Source organism: Manis javanica, chromosome 15, assembly GCF_040802235.1.
Source record: "Manis javanica isolate MJ-LG chromosome 15, MJ_LKY, whole genome shotgun sequence".
Lineage (NCBI taxonomy): Eukaryota > Metazoa > Chordata > Mammalia > Pholidota > Manidae > Manis > Manis javanica.
The window spans coordinates 27,379,413-27,395,009 of NC_133170.1; the positions used below are offsets into that span (position 1 = coordinate 27,379,413).

General features: G+C 45.0%; 1 protein-coding gene across 7 annotated transcripts in view; it reads right to left on the bottom strand.

Annotated features, from left to right (window-relative positions):
* Positions 1–15,597, bottom strand: part of KCNA6 (potassium voltage-gated channel subfamily A member 6) — a 200,747-nt gene that overhangs the window by 165,066 nt on the left and 20,084 nt on the right. Inside the window, exon 2 of one of the 7 annotated variants that reach the window (XM_037009035.2) lies at positions 307–1,734. The exons of the other annotated variants lie outside the window; for them this stretch is intronic. The gene's annotated coding sequence lies outside the window, so the exon portion shown is untranslated. Of the gene's footprint in view, positions 1–306; positions 1,735–15,597 lie in introns of those variants that run through there. 7 annotated transcript variants of the gene reach the window in all.

Genomic DNA, 15,597 nt, shown 5'->3' on the forward strand with positions numbered 1-15,597 from the left:
CTAGAACATACCAGGGATGCCCCCACCCCGGTCTTTGCACTTGATGCTCCCACCAACTGGAATGATGCCCCCCAGCTACGGGCAGAATTCACTCCCTGACCTCCTCTGCTCTTCACTTAACCACTGCCTTCCAGGCAGGCTTTCCCTGCCTCCCCCATTTAAGCTGCTCTTCACCCACCGACCTCCACTGTATTTCATAGATATATTTCACAATGTATTTTAGTTGTTTATTGTACCAGTTCCCTGCCGGCTCCCAGCCCCCACCCCCACCCTACCCCCAGAACCCAACCTTCATAAGGGCATGGCTTCTCGTCAGCCTTATTCCTGGGCCCAGTGCACAGTAGGGGTGGGCCCTTGTTGAACGAGGGCACAAACGAATGAGAGCACCACTTGGGAAACAGACCTTCACAGGAGATGACAGTTACTGGCTTCGTTAGTAAGGAGAGAAGCCTGGGAGAGACAAGAGTGTGTGCGCATGTGTGTGTGTGTGAGTGTGTGTGTGCGTACGCGTGTGTGTGCATGTGCACACCGCTGGCCAACACCTCACTTGTGGTGAACAGTGTGTGAGCTGAAGGTTTGGATATAAGTGTTTTAACTGTACGCAGTCACCAGAGCAGACACTTCATTCATTCGTGACCTCACTCACTCGCCAGACATTGCATGAGGAACGGTTCTGTCGGGCACGTGGCTAAGAAAACAGTCCTGCTGCCGAGACTTCTGCAGCCGTAACGCAACCCCGTCACCAAAGCCCCAGCACTCAGAACATACATGGGAGTTGCTCAGAAGCAAACAGCAAACCCAGGCCCACATAACTAGCACGGTAAATGCGATGCAAGAAAATCAGCCCCATGTGCATTGTCACCAAGAGGAAAACATGCTGGGGTGAGGGAGCTAGACACTAACCGTGGTCTAGGCGTCGCCTGCCTCTCGTCCATACATGCCTGTGGGTGAATGTCATCAGAGCTTCACCCCCGTGGCTCTCCCGGGGCCCTGGTAACGCTGTGGGCAGGCCTCCCAGGCGCGGGAGGGGCTTCTTTCTAGTAGTGTGGGACGCACGTTGCTCTTGGCGTTGACAGCTCTCCACTCCTGGCCTGTCCTCAGGAGAGGACAGCAGGCTCCTTCTGGGAAGCTCCTCCTGCTCGCCCAGTCCCCTCTCTCCAGCATCCTTTCCAGGTGCCACTTAGGAGGAGGCTTGAACGCCTAGACCACACTTAGTGTCTAGCTCCCGCAAGAACCCCGCTGTCCAGGGCTGCAGACGGTAAACACGCTACTCTTCCGGTGATCTGCGGGTGGTGCTGGGAAGCGGAGTGCACTGGATAACCGCCTTCTGTCATGACTGCTTGACTTTCTGCTCCTCTTAGCTATTGACGTTTCCACACGGCAAAACACACAGCCTCTGCGATTTGCCAGGTATTTATTTCTTAGTCCTTTCGGCCACCCTTCCCTGGGTGGGTCTGTAGCACAGCCATGCGCCTTCTGGCATCTCTTGACCCCTGACCTCCCCACACCATCGGCTTTCACCTTCCCCCACAGCCTCACTCCAACATCCTAGGCCCCATCTTTAAAGCCCGTGGGTCCAGTCTCAGCTTTTACTAGTCTGGTCACTTCTTGTGGGAGGCCACGGGAGGGGTGTCGTCCTCCTGAGAAGTTGAGGGTCTGGACCCTCTCTGTCCAGCCGCTATCAGAAATGTATGTGTAGGTCTCCTTGCTTGGACCACTGTGCCAGCCTTTTCCCTGCCAGGGAGGATCAGAACAAAGGAAGTGTAGTTAGTGAAGGGGGCTGAGCTGCATGAGGAATAGCTCCAAAAACACAGAGCAGCTCACAGCCTCTTTCCTCAGCTCCTCTGGCACCTGGTGGTCTCCACCCACCGCCCATGTTTCTGGGATCTCTGGTTTGCTCAGACACCTCCCACCCCTACAAGCACCCCTGAGGCTCATCAGCACCAATAAGCACATGCAACTGGAAGCCAGACCTGCAGAAGTTGTCATTATATTCCGGGTCATTGACTCTCCACCTTTAATGGCCCCTAAGTCCTCCAAGAGTCAAGTCTAAGCAATTCACTTGACCTGCAGTGAGATGAAGCATCAGACAATCTGCTCAGCGGGAGCCCTGGCCCTTCCCGTCCACCTTGGGTCTTGGGGCCCATCTCTGACCCTCAGCACACACCAGACATTTTCCTCCCTGCATGGAGGTCTCGCCACAGCTTGGCTCCTCCCTTGCTGCACCCAGAGATACTTTGGTTTCTCCCTCCCCCATTCCTCAGGCCCACCATCCTCCAGGCTTGGCCCAACCCCAACCCCTTCACAGATGCTCTGACCATCCCAGTATGGCTGCTTTCTCTTTCCCCTGGTTTCCTGCTACCTTGACATCTGTCCCACACGACATTAAACGTCATTGTTTTCTATTGGACAATATGTAAGATTTGGGGCCCACAGTCCTCTGTGCCAGGCCTGTGCAAAGAAAGTGAGGACCCTTGCTTTTTCCCCCAACATGAGGCCATGTCTCTCTGACTTCCCGAGCAGCCCAGGGTTCGCCGAACCAGCCATCAGTCCCTTGCGACTCTCTGTTTCTGCATGTACGAAACAAGGATGACACGATGAGGTGTGCCCCAAGCTCTTCAGTGCTGCCTCAAGGACCCGATGGTCATGAAACTGCTCTCAAAAAGGTAAAGACATACAGAAATGCCAGTAGATATTGTTGAGCCCATGCAGTACCTCCTGCAGAATGAAAAGACTTAATTTTTGTAATTTCAGTTATTTGGGAGCAAGCCCAAAGGTCCACAGTGTGGAGTAACTTGTAATTTTACTAAAGCACGAATGTGAGCCCAGAGCAGACCATGGGCCTGGCGTTCTGGGCAGCAGGTTGCCTACTGGCTCAGTGCCGCTCGCCACGTAGCATCAGATGCACAAGAACATCACTCAGGTGCTTCCCAGTGGCTCCATCTGTTGGGATAACTTCTGCAAAGTGGTTCACAATGAAGAAAGACCTTTGTCTCTTTGTGGAACTCCAGGAGTCATCAAATGAAAGATAATACTTTAGCAAAAGGTGAAACTGCAGCTTTTTGTTGTTTCAAAGGGAGGTGAGCAGGAAGCTGATGGCTCTTCTCACACACTCATGACTGAGAAGAGGTACAAACACGTCTGCACTCAATGCTGGGGTTGTGTCAGGTGTTGGGATACGACTTCCAAAAGCCACGGGCCACATTAGGCTCAGTTCTCCTGACGTGAATGTAGACTACACACCATAGGCTTGACCCCAAGGCTGCCCTTATGGCTCCACCTACAGCTTCTCATGGTTCTCAGAGAGTTCACCGTACTTTTCACAGTCAGCCCAAAGAAAACATCATTAGGAAAGTCCATCTGACCTGGAGTTAAAAGTGGCTAATGAAAAACATAAGTTTTTTTTTTTTGCTTCCTCCTGAAATCTTAGTAACACTAAGGGGAAATTTTAAGGGCAGCAAGGTAAAGTTACAAAGACAAATAAGTCAGGATAGTGGATGAAATACAGTTAAAAGACAATTTGTAGATGACAGAAATTACTGAAGGAACAACACTGGACTTAGGAGCAATTTGGAGATTTGGAACCTGAGTGCCTGCAGCTGAGGGGCCAATGACATATGAGGATTCACCCCCAGGGGGACTGTGGAGGCTCAGGAGTTGGGGGCACTGGTACCATAAAGGCAAGGTCGAGGGTCAGAGCTAATTTGGTTATAGTTACACATGTACTTCCAAGTCTCCCCCCTTGTCCTACCAAGCCAAACGCCTACCCATCTGCCACCCCATCAAAAAAGGGGAAGTTGCAAATAAACTCAACCAAAAAGGTCACCTGGCAACAAGTAAGGCAGGGGTGATGCATATGGAAAAGGGGGGGCTACCTGGGACATGAGTGTTCACCTGCTGAATACAGGGAGAGTCTGCCCCCTTCCAGTACCCTGCTCTACTCCCAGAATAATACCAGGCAAGCAACTGGAGAATTCTTTCCTGCAGACACCAAAGGATTCCAAGAGAAAATGCCTACAGACATTGATACCTGGAGGTTGCCAAGAAGATGGCTTGCTCACAGCCTCATTGACCTGCATTGAGCTCACTACTCAACAAGCTTCCAATTCACTTTGGCACTTCACTCTTGAATATGAAGATACCCTCAAAATACAAACATCTAAGGAAAGCCTCAGGTCAAAAGAGATGGAAGACTGAAACTCAGAGGACACAGAAAATGCCAGAAGCAAGAAAGAGAAACTTCAAAAATACTGGAAATCCTGAGATAAATAAATACTGTACCCATGAAACAAGAAGATACTATAAGGAAGGAAACATCCAAGGAGAAGAAAATAAGGAAATTTGAAGTATGATAGTCAAAATAAAACTTAAACAGAAGGTCTAGAAGATAAAGTTGAGGAAATCCCAGAAAGTATGACAAAAGAATTAAGAAAGAATGTGTGTAATATTGTGATTTATAATAAGAAACATATAATTTGGTCTTCATCCATGGTTCCTGGCTAACAGCTCCCAAATCCCATTAATATCCTAAGTGATTTAGAGCAGTAAGGGCATCTTTTGTTGTATTTGTTTTTTTTCAAGTTCCTGAATTAGCTTCAGAGCCATAAAGGTGAAATAGGTGTCTTTTGTTATTCATAGTAAGCCCCTTTGAATAACACCTAAGTTTATGTGAATGAGGTGATTTTTGGAAAGCCCTGAAAATGGGGGCTGGCTGTCAGGGAACCAACCAGAATTAGAAGGTTGGAACTTTCAGTCCCAACTCCCCCTCCCTCTATAGCCCTCCCCGCAGACCTCCAGGGGAGAGGAGAGAGGCTAGAGGTTGAAATCAGTTACCAACGGTCAATGATTTAACCAATTATACTTATGTAATGAAGCCTCCACAAAACTGCAGGATGGAGTTCAGAGCGCTCCCAGATTGGTGAACAGGTGGGGTGCTGGGTGTTGGGTGCCTCTTCCCCAGCCTTCCCTGCTCATCTCTTCCATCTGGCTGTCCCACGGTGTATCCTCTTATAATACACTGATAATCTAGTAACTCAACTATTTACCTGAGTTCTGTGAGCCACACTACTAAATGAATTGAACCCAAAGAAAGGATTATATGAATCTCCAATTTATAGCCAGTCTTAAGAAGCACAGCTTCTTAACCTGGACTTCTATTGATTCTGAAGTGGGGAAGGGAGCAATCTGGTGGGATTGAACCCTTAACCTATGGGACCTGATGTTATCTCCAGGTAGACAGGGTAAGACACTCATCTGGTATTCAGAGAACCTAAGAACTGCTGGGTTTGGGAAACCCCACCACGAACACACATTTTGTGGCCCCTTATGCTGTGAGTGTGGTTTAAGAGTAGAGAGGTCACACAGGAGTGATTTGCTTAGAACAAGGACATTTGAGAACCAGTCAGGAGATCTGGTTAATAGGAATTCTAGAAAAGAGATCAGACAAAAAAAAAATGGAAGAAAATCATCAAAGAAATATCTCAGGAAAATGTTCAACAACTGAAAAACAGGCACTTCCAGACCACGAGTGCCCACTGAACACCCATGAAAACAGATCAAAATATACCTGTATCAAGGCACAGCATCATGAAGTTTAGGAATTAAGATGGCATCAGATTTTACCAAAAGCAACAGTAGAAGCTAGAAGATAGTGGAGGTGGTTTCAACCTAAAATGCTATGTGCATCCAAGCAGGAAACTGCTAGAGCAGAGACGAGGGGAATCCCTGTAATAGTGAAGAGGTGTCCTTGGACAATAGGCATGCAGAGAGCATAGCCCACACAAGAGTAGAGTGGAGGGCCCCAGGCAATCGACATGAAGGTGAAAGATAGCCTGGTAGGTGGATATTAACATTGCTCATCGGAAATTTACTGAAGCCCACTCTCCTTTTGGGTATAAAAGAGTGGCAGCTATTTAGAAAACTAAGCAATGAAAAAAGAAGATATTTAATAACTCTGGAGAAGAACAAAAAGTGGCACAAGAAGGGACATGTAATTATAACACAGCATGCTATGTGGCTCAACAAGGAATAATATTTATAGTCATAATAAAGGAGTGAATACCAATCTAATCATGGCTTTTATACCACAGAGGGTTGAGAAGGGAGGGTATCTATATTGTGGACACTTATGGTGGATGGTGTAAGAAAGTGAAATCCTCATTCCAGACTTAAAAAATAAGGGAAAAAGAGGAATGCAAATGTATTATTAAGAAACACAGAGGCAAATCTAGAATGAAGAGCTAATGAATTGAAGCAGATCATTTCTGGGAAGTGCAACATAGGGATGAAGGGGTGGTGGTGCTGGAGAGTGTTATTTTTGGTTATAAGCCTTGTTGAAATATTTTATCTTCTTAAGCTTATACTAATATTTTAATTTAAAGGAAAAAAATAGTACATGAAAATTTCCCTAAACTGAGTCTCCAGATGGAAAAGCCCAAGTTCTACAGGGTTCCCAGATTTAGCAAAAACAAAAACAAGACAAAAAGGACACCAGTTAAATATGAATTTACATAAATACAGCAAATAATTTTTTAGTAAAAGTACATCCCAAATACTGCAAAAATTGCTCATAGTTTGCTTGAAAGCCAAACTTAATGAGCATCCTCTATTTAATCTAGCAGCTGTATGCCCAACACAAACATAATAGCCATGATATTGCAAAGTGCTGGGGCTAAAAAGATGTCAACAACTTCCAGGTGGAAAAAATGTCACATATAAAGATATCTGAAAAGTAGTGATTTCTTAGGGCAAGATTGGAAGTTTGGAGACAGTGGAGAAATGCCTTCAAAATTCTGAAGAAAACGATGTCCACCCTAGAACCTTACATCCATCCATTTATGAATGAAGTTGAGGATTCAATAAAAGCAGTTTAACTCCCCTTCAGACACAAACTAAAACAGTCATGGGGAGTCCTCATTTTTTATGTGTGCAATATATTGAACAACTAAACCTGAGAATTCCTCATGCATTCATTTTTTAAAATCCCTTCCTTTGCCCCCTAAATCAGTCTCTGGGGATAGCTAGTGGGGGTCACCTCTTCAAATAGACTGCCTTCCTCAGAGCTTGGGCCTTTCCACATGAGCAGAAAAACACTGGGACCATAATCTGGACAGTTCTGCCTTTTGCTAAACCCAGTATGAACTACTGATCAGCTTGATCTCATCTATATTTGCTCTTGCCATTGTCTGTAGTTGGGTTCAACACCTGTTTCCCAAGCGTTCTGCTGCTTCTGTGAGTGATGTGCAATGTGAATTCCTTGAAACGCTGAGCTTGATAAAACTTTCTGCTCCTCTGGGATATGTCACCAAAGCCCTGTGCCTTCCCATAAAGGTGGAGAAGTGGCATGTCATCAGTTTAGGGCTACAGTTTGTGCTGCAGACATCTTCAGGAAAATTGTCAGGACACTCTCAAGACTTAGTGTTCACCATTATCTTTAACAGCATATGTACATTATACTCATCAACAAAATGCCAATTAAAAAGATACCACTTAATGCCCATCAAATTAACAGCCCAACTACAATATTCAGAGCTCCCTGGCTGCCATAAACATTCACACAGAGCTGGTGATTTCTTCTGAGCATCTCTTAATTTCTATAAGATTCCATTATCATTTTTTAAGGTGGAAATAACTTCTTGTGATTCTAAAAAAATTACACACTCATTGTAAATAATTTAGAAAACTATAAAAAAGAAACTGGAAAATCACACATATCGCTTCCACCTAGAAAAAAACACACTGATGTGGTTTCAACCCCATTATTTACTCGGTAGCCTCATCTGATAAATGGACATAATAATTGAAGTTGCTTTACCATGTAAGAACTTAGGATAATAGATGTGTAAGGCATAGTGTTCAATAACTGGTAGCTATGACCATTAACATTATTAATATACCTCAGGTCTCTTTTCCATGCATATACACATTTATGTCAACTGTGCACATTTTATGTTCCCATAAGACAGTTTCTGTGTGCCAAAAAGATTATTTAGAGAATACGTTACTTGGGTAAATATTCAATTTATTAAGGTTATCAATCTTTCAATTGAGTTCTTCCTTAAGCTGTTGAATTCTACTGACAAATTTTGTTATTCTGTTCATAAACAAAGTTGCCAGTTTTGTTTTTCAAAATCCTAATCTCCTGGCCAGTCTTTGAAATCAGTAAGAGGAAGACAATGCCTTGGATGTGTGTCCTGTACTGAATGCTGCGTCCCCCCCATATCCCTATGCTGAAGCCCCAAGGCCCAGGGTGGCTGTGTTTGGAGATGGGGCCTCTCAGGAAGTAATCAAGCTTAAGTGAGAACATAGGAGTGGGGCGCTAGTCCCGTGGGATTGGTGTCCTTACAAAAGAGGGAGAGACTCCAGAGTCCTCTTCCTGTTCTGTGTGCACAGAGGAAAGTTCACACGAGGGCATAGTGAGAAGTGTACAGTCTGTAACCAGGAAGAGAGGGCTCACCAGAAACCAAATTTGCTGGCACTCAATCATGGCCTTCTAGCCTCCAGAACTGTGAGAAAATAAATTTCTGTTCTTCAAGCCACACAGTCTGGCAGCCCTAATACAAAATGAGAAGCAGAGATGCCTCCCTTACATCCAGAAAAAAAAAAGTCAAGAGGTCGACAACAGGAAAAGAGCAGGGACTCACACACCACTAGGTGGAAACATCCCTGGGGATGGCCAGACTGCAGAGGACCGCTGTTGGGCGCACTTGGCCTGCCAGCGCCGACGCACAGGGCACCCAGCTCAGGAGTGGAGGGGCAGAGCCACTACATAGTTTGATCACCAAGATTTAAACGCAGTCTTACAGTTGCCAGATTTAACAAATAAAAACACAGAATCCACAGTTGAATCTGAATTTCAGATGATTTTGCAATATTTGGGACATACTTTGTTTTTTTTACTTTGAATTTTTTTTAGAATGGAAAGAAAAACAACAGTCCAGCCACTTGGGAAATTCTTATATAAAAAAATATTCACTGCTTTTTATCTGGAATTTAAATTAAATGGACAACCTGTATTTTTTCTGGCAACTGTACCCAATATAGGCACAATTTTCTGGAGGGCATTTTAGTAACACATGTCAAAACTAAAGGCCCAGATAATTGTTAGCATAGCATTTCCACTTCTAGAAATTTATTTACAAGAAATAATTAGTTAATAAACATGTACAGGTAAGTGCTTAAAATCCAGAAAAACTGAATTAATGTGAGTGGGTAGTTATGGTATTTTTGCTCAAATATATGCAGCCTTAGACTGTAAGTTTTTAAGTCTACATTTATTTATATGAAAAAATGTCCAGAATATATTGTCAAATTTTAAAAATTAGTAAAGTAATTTTGACTTCATTTTTAACTAAGTATTCTCTATAGACAAGACACATACACACACACACATACATGAAAAACATCTGGAGTAATTATACCAAAATGTTGATAGGAGTTATCTCTGGATTGTGGGATTATTGGTGACCTTTACTTTGCTCTATAAACCTTTATACCTATATCATCTCAATAATCAGAATAAAACAATAGTCCTATTACAATTTTGAAAAAGAGTACTAGTAACTAAAAAATAAAGAATTACACAAAAGCATTCTTCGATAATTCTGTGACCTTGAAATTTGAAGCAAAGAGCCCATGTATGAATTTAGGAATTCCTTATCTAAAGTCATGGACACAATTTGTGTCCTATTTTAGTGTCCATTTATCTGAGCTATGACATCTTGCTCTTGCTAAAAGAGCCATGAAAGAACCTGGGTGCAATAGATATTTGCTATTTTTGTTTTCTTGTTTGCAGCAAGAGTGGTTTTTCTGTTTTTTTGTTTTTTTGTGGTTTTTTTTGGCTACCCAAAATCCATTTTATCCCTTCTTTCTGTTACAGAATACCAATTTTCCTTCAGAGAAACCATCCCTTCACCCCATGTTAGTTCCACATGCTTTAGTTAAAAAATGACTCCAACCTGGACCCTGAGGATGAGCATGTAACCCAGAGATGGCCACTCAGAGTACACCATTCCCGGGCCTAATAACTTGCCCAGCTAAGAGGATGAGGTGGAATTCTCACCAACGAAATTCAGATCATGGATTTTGTCAGATCACTAGAAGCACTCTCTCTTTATGAGACGAGAACACAGAAAGATATATATATATATCTGGAGTTGCTAGCCATCTTTCTGCCACCTGACCAACAAGAACAGCAAAATTGCATTTAAAAAGATGAAAAAAAATTACCTCCTGGATCACACTATACCTGAAGCACATTTTATTTTATTTTTCAAAAGAATTTTGTTATTTTCAAGCATCATAGTATGGACCTTAGACTTATTCTTTATTTTTCCAGGAAAGGCTCTGATTAATTTAATTGATGTAAGAATGAAACTAATTGAGTCTAGTAGCACTATCTACAAACACTGCTTAGAATTTCATGGGTGGAAATATCCTAAGGAGGACAGTTGCTAGGCATTCTGTGTATACAGGAAATCTCCTGTATATAATGATTTTGTCCTGCTTCCTTTATTGGCTTTCTCAGGACACCCTAAATGTCTTGTATGCAGCTTTTTCAATTAGTTACAAAAATTCAGCAGTTAGGGCTATTTATCAAATTTATCTGGGCATCCTGTACTTTTATTTGCTATATTTTGTGGGCTTACTAAGGAGTCATTCAACCACTACAAACTTCCATGCTTCACCCTGCTTAACAGTATCTCTGCCAACTAAAGTCCAGTTTTAGGTGAAGTTATATGAGTTAATAACTGTTTCTTTTTGATTAAGTTGGTTTGAGCCAGATATTTAGTCTCTTGCAACCAAAACACAGCCAACTGGACCCAATTAATTATATAGCCAACAGCACCTAAGCTCCATAGCCTAATTATAATAATGCTTCATTTTATATGAATCATTTACTGCCTTCAGGGTATTTGAAGTACTATCTCATTAATAAACCCACCCATACTTTGAGGTAGACATTATTTATTCCGCTTCATAGATGAGGAAACTGAGGCTCCATGAGACTAAATAATTCAGCCCAAATCACACAGCTAGGCGGAAGGAACCATGGTACAAGTCACCAAGCCAGAGCTCTTCCACTCAGCCATATTAGTCTCTAGTCTGAACTTGGAATTCTGAATTCCAATGTCAACACCACAGCAAATTCTCTCATTGGGCTTAGGTTCACTAGCACTTGAGGCTAAATAACACCAGAAAGCCTTACTTCACACAAATAGCTCTGATTTGAAGCCAAGCATACTAAAAGTGTGCAAACACAGCCTATTTAAAGTGGGTGAAGGAAGCCACCCCACCCTAGTACTACTGTTTATCCAACTTCCAAGCAAGGATCATGATCTGAAGGCAAGTTTTTGGCTCACTTGAGAAGTGGCTGGTGCCAGTCAGCATTGTGCAATCTCCAAAGCATTACTCAAAGTCAACCATTGAAATTAACTGGATAACTGCAAAATTTCTACTTTATATAGACTCTGCAAGCTGGACGTGAATTGTGTATAAATACAGGCCTGAGACAGAGGAATCACCAGATTTCCAATCACTCATTTTGGTTTCTAATGAATATATAAAAATATATAAATAAAATGATCTAGCAGATTACCTTGCAACATGACATCCTATGTGCAATTAGCTTCCATTCATCATTTCTTACAGTGACCCAATAGCCCTCTCAAGGAACTGCAGCACAGCAGATAGCTGATATCTCTGTTTAGAGTCAGGTGGAGATAAATAAATAGATAAAGAAGATGTGGTATATATACACGATGGAATATTATTCAGCCACAGAAAAGGAGGAAACCCATTTGTGATGTGAATGAACCTAGAGGGCATCATGCTAAGCTAAATAAAAGAAAAACAAATACCCTATGATCTCACTTATACATGCAATCTAAAAACCAAAACAAACAGAAAAGAACCAGGCCCATAAATACTGACAACAGACTGTTGGTTAGTATAGGGAAAGGGGTTAGGCAGAGGAGTGAAATGGGTGAAGAGGGTAAAGAGGTACAAACTCCAAATTATAAAATAAATTAGTCCTAGGAATGCTAATACAGCATAGAGAATGTAACAATACTGTAGTACTTGGTACAGTAACGGGGTAACAACGCTTACATATTCCTCCCGACAAGAGTGGTGAGCATTTAGAGTGTGTAATTATCAAATTACTATGTTGTATATCTGAAACCAATATAATATTGTCTATCAACTATTTTCCAATAAAAAAGGTCAGGTAGCAGGTCAACAGCAAACCGGTACAATAAAGTTTCTTACTTGTCAGAGGCCATTGAGTCCAGGGCCGTCAGGTCACGTTTCATTCCGGCTGCACGTAAGCAATCTCAGGTCAGGGAAAGCGCTCCCGCTGGGAGCAGTTTTACTCTTGGACAAGGACAGCACCCACTGGCCCTCCCTGTGCAGATGGCACAGCGCCACTGCTTCCCCAGACAGCAGAAGCTGAGCAGGGGCTCCCACAGCAGGCTGGAGGGATGGAGGCAAAGCTTTTCGGTTTGTTTCTGAGTAAATCTACCTGTCCAACATCTCCACTTGATTTCCTGGCAGCCCTGAGTATTTTGTCGAGGAAGTTCCAGGAACAAAAGATGCTGTTTCTTACCAACCCCTTCAGCAGGCTGAAGGGGGGCTTCTCAGTCTCCCGGACAGGGTCCAGGGAAGATTGGAGTGGCCAAAGAAGGTGGAATCGGTGAGACCACAGCCCTAGGTCACTGGGATGATGACGCCGCCCCCACCCCCCACCGCGCCGTGCCCTCCCAGGTGCACGTGCACATTTTCCAGCATCAAGAAACTCTTGGAGAAGAACGTTCTGAAGCCTGGGGTGGCAGCACCTCACATACAAAGGGTCTTTTCAAGCCCACCTCTGAACTGCTGAGCCCACTCAGCCCGCCCATTCATGAGCAACTGGCCAATGCCCAGTAAGCGACATCAGTCGCTTCTTACAAGGACCGTCCATCCACCGCCCACCAAACGCAGTGTGCGTTTGACCTGAGAGGTCTGCCCCACTCTGCAGGCAACAAAGGGGTGCATTGTCTGCAGAGGATTTGAAAACAATGGCACAACAGACCTTAAGTCTGTGTTTTATTTTCACATGTGTCAGCAATTATAAACAATATCCATGATATATTCCTCCTGACAAGAGTGGGCTGCCTCTCCCCACCACTGGCACTGCCAGCCGCTGGTCCCACCAGGTCCCCAACCCCTAGTGTCCTCCCCACTCTTGTTCTCACTTCAGCCAGATGGGTCACTCCGGAAGAGGCTCTGAGCATGTCCTGCCTCTGATTTAACATCCCTGCTTGCTCCCCTAGCTTCCAGAAGGAACACAGCTTTGCCCAGCAGCTTCCCGGCTCTTCACAATCCGTGGCCAGTCTGCTTTCCCAGCCTCCCCTGCACCCTTTCTCCCACCCTCTGTGTCCCAAGATCAGTTCCCTGAACACATCGTCCCTTTCTTGGGTCTCTCTGCCTCCATACAAGCCATTCCTTCTATTAAGAATTTTCTATTAAGAAGTTTCAATCCTGAAAACTCCAACTCATCTTGCAAGGAATAGTTGATGTGTCAACCTCTCTGGGAAACTTCCCTTGACTTCCTCCAGGCCTGGGAAGAATGCATTACTCTTGCTGCTTACGCAGAGAGCCTGCTGCAAGCTTCCACTGCCGCACTAACTGCAGATCCCCCCTCCTCCCGCTGCCATGGCCTAGTTTCCCCCGATGTCTTCCAAGAAGGCTAATTCCTGATCCCAATGGTAGAGACTGAGACATATGTTGGGCTGCGTGTTACTGGTTCACAGAGTTGCTGTGCCTCCAGTCAGCTCCCAGACGCGCTCACCTTTCAGGTCCTGACTGTGGGTGTGAGCAGGCACCTTTCCTCTGACCCTGTGATCCTCATTCTATGAAAGCAGCTGGAAAAGAGGACCAAGGGCCACCTTGGAGTCTTGCTCTCTCTCTCTTCCTCCTGAAAGTCACCCCTAAGAGGGCTGGGCACGGATTTGGGGTCCAAAATCGTTAGGAGAAGAGCCCCTGCCCTCTACCTGAAGTTGTGGCTGCGTGTCTCATCTCGGCCTTCTGCTCCAGAGCCCAGAGCGGCAGGTAACAGGGTGCTACTTTGCACACTAATAGAAGTTGTACCTTGATTCCTGCCTTCATCTCTGCCTGTCACTCCCTCAGCCAGATCCCCGGTGATGAGGGGGGACAGCAGGAAGGGATCTGGGCCCGTATGGAAGCCCTGAAAGCCTGCCCCCAACCTCTGCCGTTACCACACAGTACTGTCCGCGGCCTACCTGCGTCTGCCATCCATTATTATTTCCTTTCTCAAAACACTGAAGTTCTGCTCACCTTTGATTCCCCAAGGCCTGGTACATACAGGCTTAAAATAAATGCCTATTAGAAAATAATAAATGGGTATGAGACACTGTGCAAGGTGCTTTCTCCCCCCTTCACTGAACCTCAGCCCAGCTGCCAACCCCCGCCTCTGCTTTTCTACTCTCAGAATACCAGCTTTGTTCAGGTTTCTTGAAGCCAAGTGCTCCAGTGAAGTTGGGTCCCTCCCTGGCTTTGTGGGTGCCTCTGAGTCTAAACCAACCAGGGTAATCCTGAAACCGGTTAGGATGGGCCTGTGTCCTAGCAGTGCTCTGAGAGGCACGGTGGGAGACACTTGGGAAAGGCTTCCTCATTCATAGGAAGGCCCGGCCCTTCCTGCCTTCGGATCCTGGAGTGGGACATACTTGAGAGTACTGCTGGCATCTGTGAGCACAAGGGAGACCAGGTGAGTCCCGGAAAACAGAACCCTCTGAGCCCATCATGGCTGTGGCAGGAGGACTGCAAAAAGGGTTCAAACCCCCGACCCTGCCCCTGGCAGTGTGCCTTTGAAGCCCCTCGCACCAAGAGGCCAGGCCTATTTCCCTGATACCTGAGCCTGACAGCTTAGGCTCAGTATTTGCTGTAGCCAGTGGTATCCAGAAGTGAAACAGCACCAGTTCCAAACCTTGGTCTCAATGACTCTGAGGCTTCTCTTTGCTCTGGGGCCTCTGCGTCCATCCTGAGAAAAGGCCCTGACTATTGTGATTTCTTCAAAATGTCAGCTAAACACGTGTTCTCAGAGGAGATTAGCTGTAGACATATCTTGCCTTAGCCAAGAGAGGAATTAACACTTAGGACTCCACACCCAGTTCAGTTATAAAGCAGCCATAACAGCCATGTGGCCTTGGGCCGATCAAGTGATCTCTCAGGACCTCAGTTTTTCTTCATCTATAAAATGAGAAAGTGAAGCTGGATAATGGACCAGACCCCTTCCCGCTTCCCTGGCTGGGAGGTCTTCCATAGAGAGACTCGCCCAGACTGAACGGGAACCTTCTGTCCTAACTAATGGTTTCTGGGAAAGGGACTCAGATTGGTTCATATTCCACCGTCCGCCAGTCACCACTTCAGGGGACGGATCCAACAATCCCAACCTGGATTCTAGAGGCTGAGCCTGACAAGGCAGGGAGGAGGTCCCTGTGAAGGACTCCTGGCCCTCTGACGACATCAAACCAGAACAGTAAGGACCCCCACGCCAGCCGTGGGCCCTGAGAAACTATGTCTCAGCTCTCTCTGCTTCCA